Below are 13,361 nucleotides of genomic sequence, written 5' to 3' on the forward strand. Positions count from 1 at the left end.
TAATTACATCTGGTCAAACTGCTACAAGAAGAAAATCAAGCCATTACGAGCACAGGCTGGAGCCTGGGTAGATGCTTAGCGAACACAGACCAGAGCAGATTCACTGCCTGCTGTATTTCCAAAACAGAAGCAGAGATTATAATGTTAAATTCAAGTGAAGCTGATTCAGAGTAATTTAGTTAGGAGGTCATATGCTACACTGGTGGCACTGTCTAGTGGATAAAACTGTAATTGTAAAATTTATTTTTCTCTTTTCAAATCTTTAAGGTAAGACTGGAAGCACGGAATAAACATCAATTTAACATTATGCATACCATATATGACATTTATGAACTACTTTTATGCCAACAAACCTATGGTATACGTATCCTAAAAAAAAAATTACAAGAATTGTACTGTGAAATAATGAAAAATAAAGAGAGTCAGGGATGTTACTGAAAAGTATTAAAGCTTCCTTCCAAGTACAAATCTATGAACCCACAGATGTGTCATGTTTTATAGACTCTAGGTTTGATTCTTTCCTTCCTGAAAATGACTTTACGTGACAGGAATTAGGTAACAGAGTCACTCCTGTCTCACATGAAAGGAAAGTCAGAGTCTGGACACTTGAGTGAATGCTACCAGATCCTCTGATTCTCTCAAAGGGCTCTCCTGAAGCACCAGGAGAACAAACTGTACTCATTTCCATTCTGTCTGGGAGTGCAAGGATTGCTTCTTACTGCACGAGTCCCTGTGTCCCTGAGCCCAAGAGGGACACTTCACAGGCTCCTAGAAGTCTTCCATCCTAGGGAACTGCTTTGAAAGCAATCCCATAACAAAACATTTACTGATTTTAATGGTTAAAGTTGGGTGGGTTTTTTAAGCAGGAAAAAGAAAAAAGAGGAGTGTTTTTTCTGGATGCTTCCACAAGAAAAGATCTTTTTGGTTTTTTCCCTTCAACTGCTTCTCAGAAGGAGCTTGCTCAGGTGACAGGGATTAAAAATGTGTAATATCAAGAGAGATGCTTTTTAGGCAAAGACAAAAAATGAACAACAAAAAATAAGCTGTCACATTCGAGGCTGAGGTTTGTTTAAAACTGCAGACTTTTCTTTTGACAGTTCAGTTTGTAAAGCCAAAAGGCACAAATTTCATCACTACAAAGAGTATTTAATAAAGGAGAGGGAGAAGTAGGGCTGTCTGAGACTCCAAAGGATCCTTCCTGTCCAAATTCCTATTTGTTTGGGACACCACAAGTACTGGGGCTGCTGCAGCAAGACAGGGAAAGTGGCAGGATACCAGCTTCAAATTAAGAGGATTCTGTAGGCCAAGCTTTCTGCAAGGAACAGAGCTCCCCATGGATGTTCTTGATAAAGGAAGCCTTCAGATCTAAAAATACCCACAGAAGACACAAACAAACTCAAAGAGGACAAAACTGATTAGCAGTTTTTGCATTTGATTTTAAACTATGCTTTAAACTGGAAGTGACGTTTTGTCAGGAAGCCAGCTTTGCAATTCCTTTTATTTCATTTTTCTGACAAAACCCAGCAGCATGTCTTTTGCAGTTCTCCCTTATTTATTAATTTCATGAATAAAAGATTTTTCTGGTGACTAACTCACCCTGACTTTCTGGCCACCAATCCTGCCCTTTTTATTCCTTTAGGGAATGGATTTCCTTCCAAATTTAAATGGCAGGCCTAGAGAACACTTTAATGATGGCATACTACACAAGCAGTACCATTCTTCCTCGAGGAGCCGATTTACCTGCCTCAAAAAAAAACCCCAGTGCTTCAATTAAGGAATTTAAATTATTCATAAGGAGAAAAAAAATCCCACCTTTGCCAAATGTTGTCAGCCATTTCCTTAGATGATGCAAATAGGCACAATAAAATCATATCATTTTTTAAACCAGTTAGCACTGAAGATGAGAAGAATCACCAGTCACAGCAAACTTGGAGCAAGCCCAATACTTACAAGACTTGGACAAAAAGGCACTTGCTTAGTTTGAAACAATAGAAATCCACTTTAATTCACCCTAAGACAGGAAGAGCCATCTCTCAGTAGATCTCAGCACTCCAAGTTACTTTAATTACATCAAACTTTGTTTTTCATTTTAACAACGTGTCTATGCCAAATACCCCCTGGTAAAATGAAGAAATCGTGTCCCCAGTGAAGTCAATGACAAGCCACACGTTCATTTCAAGAGATCCAAGATCTCAGCCCCAGTTTATTATTCTAAAATGAGTAGTCAATTTTCACATACTATTACTCCACAACAATGCAGAGTTCAGTTCAAACACCATAACCAAGGGCAGCCAGTGTCCTTCAGATCAATGCACAACCCTACAACAGACAATAAAGGAACAGCGTGACAATGGGAAATTTCTTTAAAATCCAGCACTTTCATCAGCCTTAAATAAGCTCTAGAATGAGTTATTACCCATTCTCAAAAGTCACGGGAACTGGTGCCAGAAAACTCAAGCATAAAATGTTTTTCTGTGCAATAAAATTGAAGTAAGGAAGGCATTCATCACCTCCATTCTCAACTGAAAGTCCACGGACTCCCAGAATCTCGTTTAAACACATATTCCCTCCATGCTGGGCGAGAGAAAGGCCACAGAGCTCCTACCTGAGTGAAAGAAGAGAACAGTCACACTTGAGCCCTAGAATTGCTCTCACCTCTGTATCCAACTCACTGCCAGGAGGGATTTCTGACAGGGAACCTGTGCGCAGCTGCTTCATAATTGCTCCAAGCAGCATCTCAGCTCAGTGTTTTCCTACTCTCCTTTCCAGAGAGTGGGATTAGCTCTGGCCCAGGTGCACATTGGGGAAAGAGACCACAGGACAAGGAGGGAGAGTTCTGGGACCAAGCTTCCATCAAATTATTGGGCACCTTTTCTACATTCATATTTTATTCTTGTGCACCGCAGAAAATCAAATAATGAAAACAAGTTTAAAGTCCATACTCTTGTCCTGAAGTAAACAGTACAGCCATTAAAGAAAGAAGGTAAAATATAAAGAGGAAAACACGCTGTAACAATGGCCACTGGACTATGTTAAGGGCTGGGAAGACTGAAATGGAAACATGTCACTTTGTTACATCCATCCCTACAAGACCTGCAAGTGAGCCCACAGCTTCCAATTGTATCTGTATTGTCAGAAAATGACAGTTTTGCACTTTGTTTCTTTCATATTACTGATTCAGAGAATGCTGAAGCAATTTTAAACACAATTCTGTGCAATAACAGTATTAGAGGGATTGCTGTGTGTCCATTCTGCAGAAACCAAAGCCAAAAAAAAAAGATCTTTTAGACTTCAGCCTTGGCATGTTCCATTTACACTTGGCATCACAAAATAATGAATGGGTGTCTTAACAGCAACAGAAAGGAGAGATGTCATTCCCTAATAACTTCTGCTGGTGCACGGTGGAAGGCTTAGGTGAGATCCTGGCGAATGCTCCACTTATTTTAGACAACAGTTATGCCAGATCCAGCTTCTCTTCAGAAGTACCCAAAGACCCTCAGAATGACACACACCTTCAACATAGTTCTTCCATGAATGTATCTCTGTCACACTCAAGAGTCTCCCAAAACAGCATACGAGAAGAGCACAGATGACTCCAAGAACATGGGACACCAGGAAATGTGGCCAAGAAAAAATTTTTCATTACTTCAGGCTCCTTTTCACAGTCTCATAGAACCATTTATGTTGAAAAAGACTCTTTAAGATCATCAAGTCCAATTATTAACCTACTGCTAAACCGCACCACACCTACACGTCCTTTAAATCCCTCCAGAGATGGAGACCCCACCACTTTCCTGGACAGCCTGTTCCAGTGCTTGACCACCCTTGTGGTAAAGAAATTTTCCCGATATCCAACCTACATCTCCACTGGTGCAGTTTTTGTGACTTCATCTTTCCTTGTATCTTAAGGCCAGAACCTCGTGGTGCCACCCATGCAGAAAGCAGGAGCAAGAGAAGCCTTGATTTTCACAAGTAGTGAAATAGAGGATTTGGTGATTGACACTAATTTGAGGCTCAGCTTTCCTTAATCTAGTGACACCTGTGACTCGATAGAAGGTTGCTACAGCCCTTTTGCAGGAAGATGTGGTGGCTTTTGACTTCAAGTGCACTTTTGCAGTGCTACCCAATGCAGATCTAACCTTGCTACCCCAGCTGTGGAGTTGGCATTTTAACTCCAGGCACCTAAGTGACAGATATGGCACCCCATTTGTCATATCCTGGTTTTACATGTGCTGCTATGGGAACCTTTGCAACTAGGACAAAGACCAAAATAAAGTGAATGTGAAATAAATACTTATTGAGAGCACAGGTAATAGGGTTTCATAGGGATTAAGTCAGGAAATTGGAAAACAGAGCATGAGAGAATATATTATTAAATTATGCATTTCTCTCATCTTATGAATAATATAGAACTGAAATTGATAAACAAAACTCTAGGTGCCACCAGTGTTATTTGGGAAAAAAATAAAGTAATTGTAAATATTGCACAATCATTTCAGTATTATGGTAAAGACATCTTCACCTTAATGCTTCAATTTTAATTTATCTATTGTGCAATCTGTATGTGGAAAAAATATCATTATTAAATTACACTCCATAAATGTTCCCAGAAGATGTTGTATCAGCATAATTTAAAGGATCAGAATTGAAAATTAAAGTTTTGTTTTCTATTATCAGTGTTGTGTTTTGGATGAATAAATGTCAGAAATTGCAACAGCACACATTAGTTACCATGGATATTCGGCCCAATCATAAAGTTGCTCCCTGTAACAAAGATTAAACTCTGGCTCCACTGAAGTCACAAGGGGTTTTCCTCTCATGCTTCTGAAGGAACAGTCCAAAAGTAGGTGAAAGGATGAAGCACTATATCAATTAATCTTACATCAAGGGCAATTTTTCCTCCAGAGATTCTTAACTGATGGAATAACAAAATATTGAAAAATTAAGTCCTCCAAACATGAATTCAAAAAACCTTGTAATGATCTCGCTATCACCTGTAATTAGAAATTATTGAATATTTGCAGTCTTTATTCATCTGCTCTCATCCTATAGTGCTAACCCTGCAGATGTATGGTCAGGTGACTTACAAGTGTAAATGATGGCCCATAGGGGACATTTTAAACAGTGACTAAGTGTGAAAGAGATGAGTAAGTGCTAATGGGATTTTCAGAACCGTTTTCAAACTAGTTGCATCCAACAAGATTCTGAAAAAGCTCACTTAGCACCTATCTGGAGTGTTAGTTTCTTGACCCACATGAACAAATTTTATATGATACCTGTGGTGTACTTAGCACATGGGTGAATTCGAGTGGAACCTATAAGAAGCAGTCTATGTATTATTAATTAATTACAAAATGCCAGTGAACTGTGAGCCCAGGGCCAAGCAGGAAAGGTATCATGTGAAAAATGCTTGTGTATTTATTTGCTCAGCCATGGGATTTTAGGCAGAACTAACAGAAGACGGGACAGCAGGGATTAAAGAACCACCCCCCCGCTGTGACCAATTGACTTCAGGGGTTTAATTTCCACCTTTAGGGTATTAAAAGAGTATTAAAACATAAGCTTTTGCAGCTTTACCAATGATTCCATAATTGAGCTCAAAGTAGCTGTTTCATAACCACAGATTGTGACTGGAAGCAATAACAAAGTCATCAGCTGTGTGATCTCTGGCACTCACCACCTCCTCCGTCTGAAAGGTCCTGTGTGTGGCACATGCCTCTATCTAAGCATTTATTTTGCTGCTACTGGCAAAGGAAGGACAGAATATAATGTTTTAAAGGAAGACTATGAGTTTTAACTGCTTGCCTTTAAAACAAGCATTAAAGACCAAAAACCCTGCTGGGTTATTAGCAAACTTCTGACTAACAAAAAAAACCCCAAAACCATTGGCCCTAACTGAGCTCAAGGGAGCATCAGCTTCAGGTGAGAGCTCATAGTTACACAGAAATTTTTCCTGTCTCTCAGTCCTCCTCTTATATGATTTTTATTAGCAACATTCTAAAACTTTCCCTTCAGCCAGTCTCTGTTACTCTTAATTTCTTTTGCAACTGAAGCCTGGACTTCAGAAATACTGCACTTGTCTGGATATGAACTATAGTGATGTAAGGAAAAAGGGGTCAAGATGGGATTATATAAGAAAAGCATATAGTAAACTAATTCTTAAGTCTTTTCACATCTCTTTTATGCTTCTCTGGCAGCCTCAGGCAGCTCCTGCCCTCTTTAAAGTTACCCTGTGCTATCAGGCTGTTGAAAAGGCTCTGGGGAGAAAAGGAATCTGCACCAGATGTCATTAATTGAGATCTACCATTTTCCTAGTTCCTCCAAATAACCATCATGATAACTGTATCCCTCATTACAGCACTTCAGCAGGAAATAAAGCAAAAACTGCAGCACACCTAAGGGCAATACACCTGTAACTCCCACTTCCTAAAAAAAGGGCAAACATATTGATTTGTCTATAAAGGAAAAGCAGCTTCAATTCTGCAAACATTTTCAAAAACCACCTACCTGTCTTGAGACACGGAGTAGCCAGTGGCTGCAGAAAGCTAGCCTTGGGAACTGGCAGAAAGTCAGAGCACTTACAAACCACAAGTGGCTTTATAGACCTTCGTGATATAAGCACTTCCAAGGAAGTGCTCTAGGGAAGGAGAGTGGATAAAAATGCAAAAAATAGCAAAGAGAGACATTCTGGACCCAAGACAACTCTGGAAGGCTCAGGAAAGCTCTAGGACACACCAGGGGCAGTAAGAGTGCACTGCTCAGCACTTGGCCTGTGCACTATGAGTTTTAAACAGCACAAGTCCCTGTATGGGATCTCAGCACTCATTTGAGCCACCTCCTCCATGACATGGGTGACAGTGCTCTGAAAGGCTGTCCTGTGCCACCATGGTAGCAGGGCAGGGGGACCTCTGCCACACTCATTTCAGAGGCAGTGTCAAGACACTCACAGACACGGTATTTTTTGGAAGAGTACCTGCTGTATCCTTTGGGAGCATTCCAGAGCAACAAGAACTACAAATCTCCCCTTTCCCACTCCTAAGAAAGCAGAGATAAGCCCCACAGAAGGGTCTTGCAAGTTTTCTCGGGCACTTGGAGGAATAAAGGTACATTGCCTCTTGTTGCACAAACACCAGCCAGTTTTTGACAGTGTCAGTGCAGCTTCCAGCTCTCTAAGCAAGAAGCAGCTTTATCATCTGCAGCATGAGAAGGATGTCAGGATTCTGCTCATGACTAATGACTTCATGCTGTATTGCTTCAGGACTACACCTTGAGTTAAATAACTTCTGAAAATTAATTGAAGAGTTACCCAAGCAAGAAGATGGTGAAAAGCTTCGGGACTGCATCCTGCCTTTTTGATGCACATCAATATCTGCCCCAATGTCTGCCTTCAGCTTGTAGCCTCCGGTGCTGTGAGATGTGGACACAGGGGAGGGATGGACAGAAAAAAGAGAAGGGAGGAAAAAAAAGAAAGGAGAACCACCTGAAAAGAGAAATAAGTAACCGGGGAAATCACAAAGCTGGCTTGTGCAGTAAAAAGCCCAGTGTATAGAATCGATTGAAGATTTCAATACAAGGGAACAAGGGTCTCATTTCAGCTGCTGATCAGTTTAGATTCACGGCTACAATAAGAAAGGCTACATTCCATGGCTGCACCTCCTGATTATTGAGAACAATTTCTACTTAGGAGTCTTTGTTTAGTTAAGATAGGTCCCATACACTTAGTGATTTCTTACCTGATGAGCACAATTCAGACAAAATTCACAATCAGAGATCATAATAGCTTTCACACATTAGCAGATGTCAACAATCCCTCTGGTTCACAAAATCCAATTCATTGAGAAAAAGGTTTTGAAAGTATATGGCCCTGAAAAGAAGGCAAACAGGAGAAAACTCCCAACTAAAAAAGAGAAAAAGAAAGTTTAAGGAAAGATCAGTAGTTACAGGCACCCACACTTTAAAAGACAAAAGGAAAAACAATCAAGTAGAAAGAACAGCAGATGCTGATATTGCCAGAACTGCAGCTTATCCGTATCCGTCCTATTCACTGGAAAGCCAAGAGTTGTCCGTCTCTGATCCCTGGATACCATCAACAGCTGACACTGAAGCATGGCATTACCAGAGACTGCCTATGTCAGGATAACTGTCTCCCATTTATCTTCTCTGCCATCAGGAACTTGTTCGTGCAGATCCCAAAACAAAATCTGGCAGAGAAACCGAAGCAGAATTGAAACAGCCAGAGGAATAAATTCTTCCCCTTTCTTTTGGACAAAAGCAGGTAGTGAGTGACTGCTGAATTTAGCTAATAAAGCAGTTATGTGTGCAGTGTTTTCCTGCATTCAAACAAACCAGGGTCATTTCAGTTGCTCTTAAGCAGTAACATGAAATGTGCAAATTCAAAATCTATGTAGTACAAACCAAATAAAAAATGCCTAAATGGGCAGTACAGTGTTTTTCTCAAATTCCATATGGCCAGCCTATTGTAGCAGATCCTCAGCTGATTTAAACTGCAGCACTGCTGACATGGAGATGAGGAGCAGCAGCAATACACATCTTCCCACATGCTCCTTCCCCAACACATATGGTTTGGTCGTTTACATGGAGGAGACAGAAAAAAGGCTGCAGGTTTGTGGGTTTGCCAACAGTTAATTATTGAAATGAGAAATTCTGCTCTCAAGGGTGCAGAAATGACAGTTGCTCTTTATGCTGGGACCAAGACAGACATTCTCTCCTACAGCCATGAGGAAACAAAGGTAAGACCTCCGTACCTGGCAGTAAATGAACACCATCATCATGCTGCTGCCAGGCACTGGAAATAGAAAGCTGGCCATGACCCCTGACAAAATCTTTAATAGTTCTGTAATCACTGCATGCCTCCATTTCTTCCTTTTGCTTTAGCTGTTTAGAAGGGGTGATGATGGGCTAAATGCTTTGGTTGAGGTAAGAGCTCAGTGTCCCTGTGGTGTGTGATAGACCATTGGGACAGACAGTGGCCCTTCATAGTTAGGAAAGATCTTATGGTCTGCCACAATCACTCAACTCATACTCCTTCCCCTTCTCCCCTGGAAAAAGGAAAAAAGGACACAAGTAAAGCATATGCTGCTTTTGAAGATGAAACAAGAGGACGGATTTCAGCAGCAAAAATGCTGCATTGTAGTCCCTTCTCTCAGGGCATTTGCACTCTGACCAAAGACACACACCCATCATCATCAGACAGCCAATATGTGCTGGCCTGTTTACAGAGAAAAATTACTCACCTAGCTGTAGGTTCCCTGCTGTGAACCTTGATTCTCCTTAAGGGTAAGGGAAACTCATTCAGAGTTGATTTAGTTCTTCCTGGTGGAGCCCCGGGAGCAGACTGGTGATATGAGTAACACCCAGCAGCTGTGTCAAAGGAACCAGGCCTGACAGCACAAGAGGGTAATTCACCTTCAGCCAAAGCAACACCAGGCCAGATCTGTGGGGTATTATTTAAAGGGACTTTAAAGGTAGAGCTCTGATGAAGAATTTGCAGAAAAAATTTAACATGCCTCCTCATCTTTGCACTTGGACTACATCTAAAAGTTGCAAATTCTTCCTGCATAACATCTCTTAAAATATCAACTTGCAAGATCACACAGTCCAAATCCTCAACCAAGCTCTCATTCAACATTCAGCTGTGCACTGAGACATCCTCTTCCTTGTCTGATAAACATAAAGGCTTTTCCTCACCTGTCCTTGACTCCCATCACACTTTTTCTGCTTGTTCCCACCTCTCTATCACAAATGTACGCTCCTTGTTTTCACTGTCAAGGCCTTGGCAAAGCTATCCTTTCCCTTGCCATCATCCCAGGTTGCAACCAGCTCTTCAAACCCCTCAGCAGCCTTGGGGTACAGCAGGGTGGGGAAGTGAACACCCTGCTCAGACAGAGCAAAGCTGGGACACTTCCACAGCCACAGCACTGATGACATCAGCTACTTCTAATGCCCCAAAAGCGCCTTTTGCACCGGGGTGATGATTTGCAAATGGAGTGAGAAGGAATCAGGCCTGACTTCACCCTGACAACTCTTCAGTTGTGCACCACTGTGGCCATTTCTGCCCAAGGCAGGGTTCTTGTCATGTAAGACCACTTGTAAAATCTCTTTTGCCCTGTCTATAGCATTCCCTCAAGCTTTTCATCCAATGCAGTCATAAATCTGTCTGACTTATGGGTAACATTTGATTGCCATGGCATTCTTCCAGACCTGACCTTGTATCTTTTGAGTCTGTGGCAATGGACTCCAGGGAAAATTCAGCTTCAACTTCACTGTAGCACACAGACTATTTACAAATATGCAACTGTAAACTCAAGAGAGGCAAGTGCATTCAGCAATTCTGTATTTTACTCTGGGGAAAAGGGGACAAGAGGGATGGCAAGGCATCTTCCAGTCACAAAAATTAATATTTAAAATAACATTCAGAAGTCAGGTGTAAAATTCTGGAAAAAATCACAGATACCAGCAAGGCCAAAGTGTTATTCCAGGCAGCAAAGCCTGGAGTTAGACTCCATAATGATCTACAATAATCAGATGATGCAAATCCCAGCACATGGCATCAGAGCCAGGCTGCCAGCACAGGGACTCTGGGCACCACCCTCTCCCTCTCCAGACTGCATCCCCATCTGCTGTGAGCTCGCCATGGGCAGCAGCCTCTCCAGAGCACAGAACCATCTGAAACAAATGCTCACAGATCACATATTTTATTTCCAGCATCTACCTTTTCCTTTTGTAAGTTGTACAGGTGCCAGGCAGAGAAGCTGGAGTCAAATGACAAGTGAACTTGGGGCAGACTACCAACTCTGAAATACTCAAAAATGTGTAGGCTGTGTACAATTCCCCATGGAACTGTACAGGGAAACTGCTGATTTCTAATATAATCACTTGTAAGGAGAAGACGAACTTGAAAAAATACCACAAAACATGTAAAACTGCCAAATCAGAGTCTTTGTTAATATTTGCCATAACAACACAAATAAGCAACTGATATAAATGGTTTTTTCTTAAAATTTGGGAGTCTAACATTCCTAGAAAGGAAGCTGATCTTGACCTGAATCGAAAGAGTTTTTGCTGTAGTCATTGACTTAAGAGCAACAGTCACACCTGGCAAAGGACAAAATAAATGAAAAAAACAATTGTGCTCATTTTTACACTCGCATCATAGCTTGAGATAGCACCCTAATTATCAAATTCATCCAAAAATATCAGCTTCTGTAACCTTCATCTACAGAACTATCAAGCTTTTGCTTTCAACTCAATGAAGCTTTTGGAAAGACCTTTACCATTCCTCATTCAAAAAGTAAAATAGTTTCATTTCTATTCTTCACTTAATCCTGAGGAGAAAGTTGATAGGTTTATCATCAATAAAAATAAAAAATAAGTGCCATGTAGTCCTTTTACCTAAAATAATCTGTGCAGTCTGATCCCAGTGCTGTATTTTCCAACACCTCTATAGCAGTTTAAGAAGAGCAGTAATCACAGCCAAGGCCTGAAAGCTGGTTTTCTGGCAATTGTCTGTTTCAATGCAGAAAATATGGAGGGCTCAAATGAAGAACAACTGCTACACTTGTCCTGGATATGCTGTTGATATTCTGATATTTCCATTTTATAGTTTTAATAGGTGTTTCTATAGCTTTAGTAGGTATTAAAATAACGGCATCACTTTCTAGCAGCCTAGACCCTCACACTAGCCATAATACTGTCATCTAACATTCATTTCACCTACTGCAAGTAACAAGAGAAGGATTAGACACTTTTTTTTTTAAATTAGGAAAACCAGAACTGCTTAATAACTTACATTAAATTCCTGGTGTGGAAACTGCTGCAGTAAAACTTAATGGTGGGAAAAGAATTCCGTGAGACTCAACAAGAGAGAATGATTTTGTTTGAAGTAGCTGGATAAATTCATCTTTATATTTCCTAGCAAGATAATGAATGAGGAACAAAACACATTTTTCTGTGTTTCCCAGCATAGCAAATGTCTCAGTGAGCAGTTGTGTTACTGACAGCACTGGAAAATTACAGATTTCAAAATGAAATGTGTCTCACCATCACATAACAGAGTGAAGACCACAGCAGTGAAGATATTATCTCTTCTGTACTGAAATCACAGATCTCACTGATATCCTAGTCATCCTCAGCCACGAACTGCACACACCAAAGTTTCTGACAACCAAGTACCAATTCCTTCTCTTGCCTCACTGATCAACTATTGCAATCCAGGAGTTTAGGGGCACTTGTATTGCTTTTCCACTGAGCCAAGAAGAGTCTGAAAGGGAGCATGTCATGGTGTTTCACAGGAAGAGCAGGAATCTCTGATTTGACTCCAAGGAGAGAGCTGACAGTTGTGGTGGTGAAGATAACCATTTCTGTGGCATCATGTTCTTGGAGCTATTCATGCAGAAAGCGCCACTGATAGAAAAAGCCAAAGTTGCTTTAGAGCTAGCACTTATGCCTGAGAGCGGTACGGCAGTCTAATTAACTGTATTTAAAATGTAGCCAGTCTAGGGGTTGAAAAGTCAAGTCAAATCTCACAGGACCCAAAAGGAAGGACTGTGCCAGCATTCACTGAAATAACCGTTATGTTTTCCACCAGGTTAACAGGCAGCTGTGCCAGTGTTGCTCAGGCCTCTCCCACAGCTTGTGTCTCCAGAGCAAGAGCAGATTTCATGCCCATTTACAGGGCAGTCCCTGCAGCGTTCCCTGTGGATATGTTTCTCCCATCTCAATTAGCAGTAAGGGCACTCATTTGTGTGGGGACAGGTGGGTATCAGTGCCCTTAGAAAGCTGATAGCAGCACTGCCCTGACTGCTGCACTTCGCTCCCACATCACATGGGATGCTGTAGGCAGACAGCTGGAGTTCTGTACGTGTGCTACATGCAAAGGCAGTTGCATTGACCTTCCTTTTTTGTTACTTGATTGAATTCAATCACAGTCAAAACAGAGGAATCTACATGTTCCCTTTCATTCAGAAGCTGCGTCTTTTCTGAGCCACACTACATACAAAATGTCTGTGGGGTAACCCAGAACAAAGAGTGAGTGTAAAACTGCACCACAGCCAACACACCAGCAGGGTTACAGTAGCACAGGGGTTAAGATCACTGGAAACAGTAAGAGGAGTGGCAGATTTTCTTGTTGAACTCTGAATCTTGCTCTATTTAGGCTTTCCCAGTGTTATTCTGAGCTAGAGAGAAGGAAGATTCCTGTGCCCAAACCTTGCATTTGGAAGCACTATGCCCTGGCCAGCGCTTGCACACTTGTTGGCACTCTCGTGGCCCAGCACAGTGCAGCAGAACACAGGACACTTGCAGTGCAGACACAGCCAGCTGCCACACAATCCCATTTGTTC

General features: G+C 41.4%; 1 long non-coding RNA gene across 1 annotated transcript in view; it reads right to left on the minus strand.

Moving 5' to 3' along the window:
* Nucleotides 1-2,190: 2,190 nt before the first annotated feature.
* The window catches only part of LOC113972759, a 53,912-nt gene continuing 42,741 nt past the window's right edge, over nt 2,191-13,361 (minus strand). The window contains exons 5-6 of the long non-coding RNA XR_003535996.1: nt 2,417-2,605; nt 2,191-2,319 (exon numbers count right to left, since the gene is read on the minus strand). This is a non-coding gene — a long non-coding RNA (uncharacterized LOC113972759). The remainder of the gene's footprint in view (nt 2,320-2,416; nt 2,606-13,361) is intronic.

The sequence above is a fragment of the Neopelma chrysocephalum genome, unplaced genomic scaffold (genome assembly GCF_003984885.1).
Source record: "Neopelma chrysocephalum unplaced genomic scaffold, ASM398488v2 Primary Assembly neopelma1_96, whole genome shotgun sequence".
NCBI classification, from domain to species: Eukaryota; Metazoa; Chordata; class Aves; order Passeriformes; family Pipridae; genus Neopelma; species Neopelma chrysocephalum.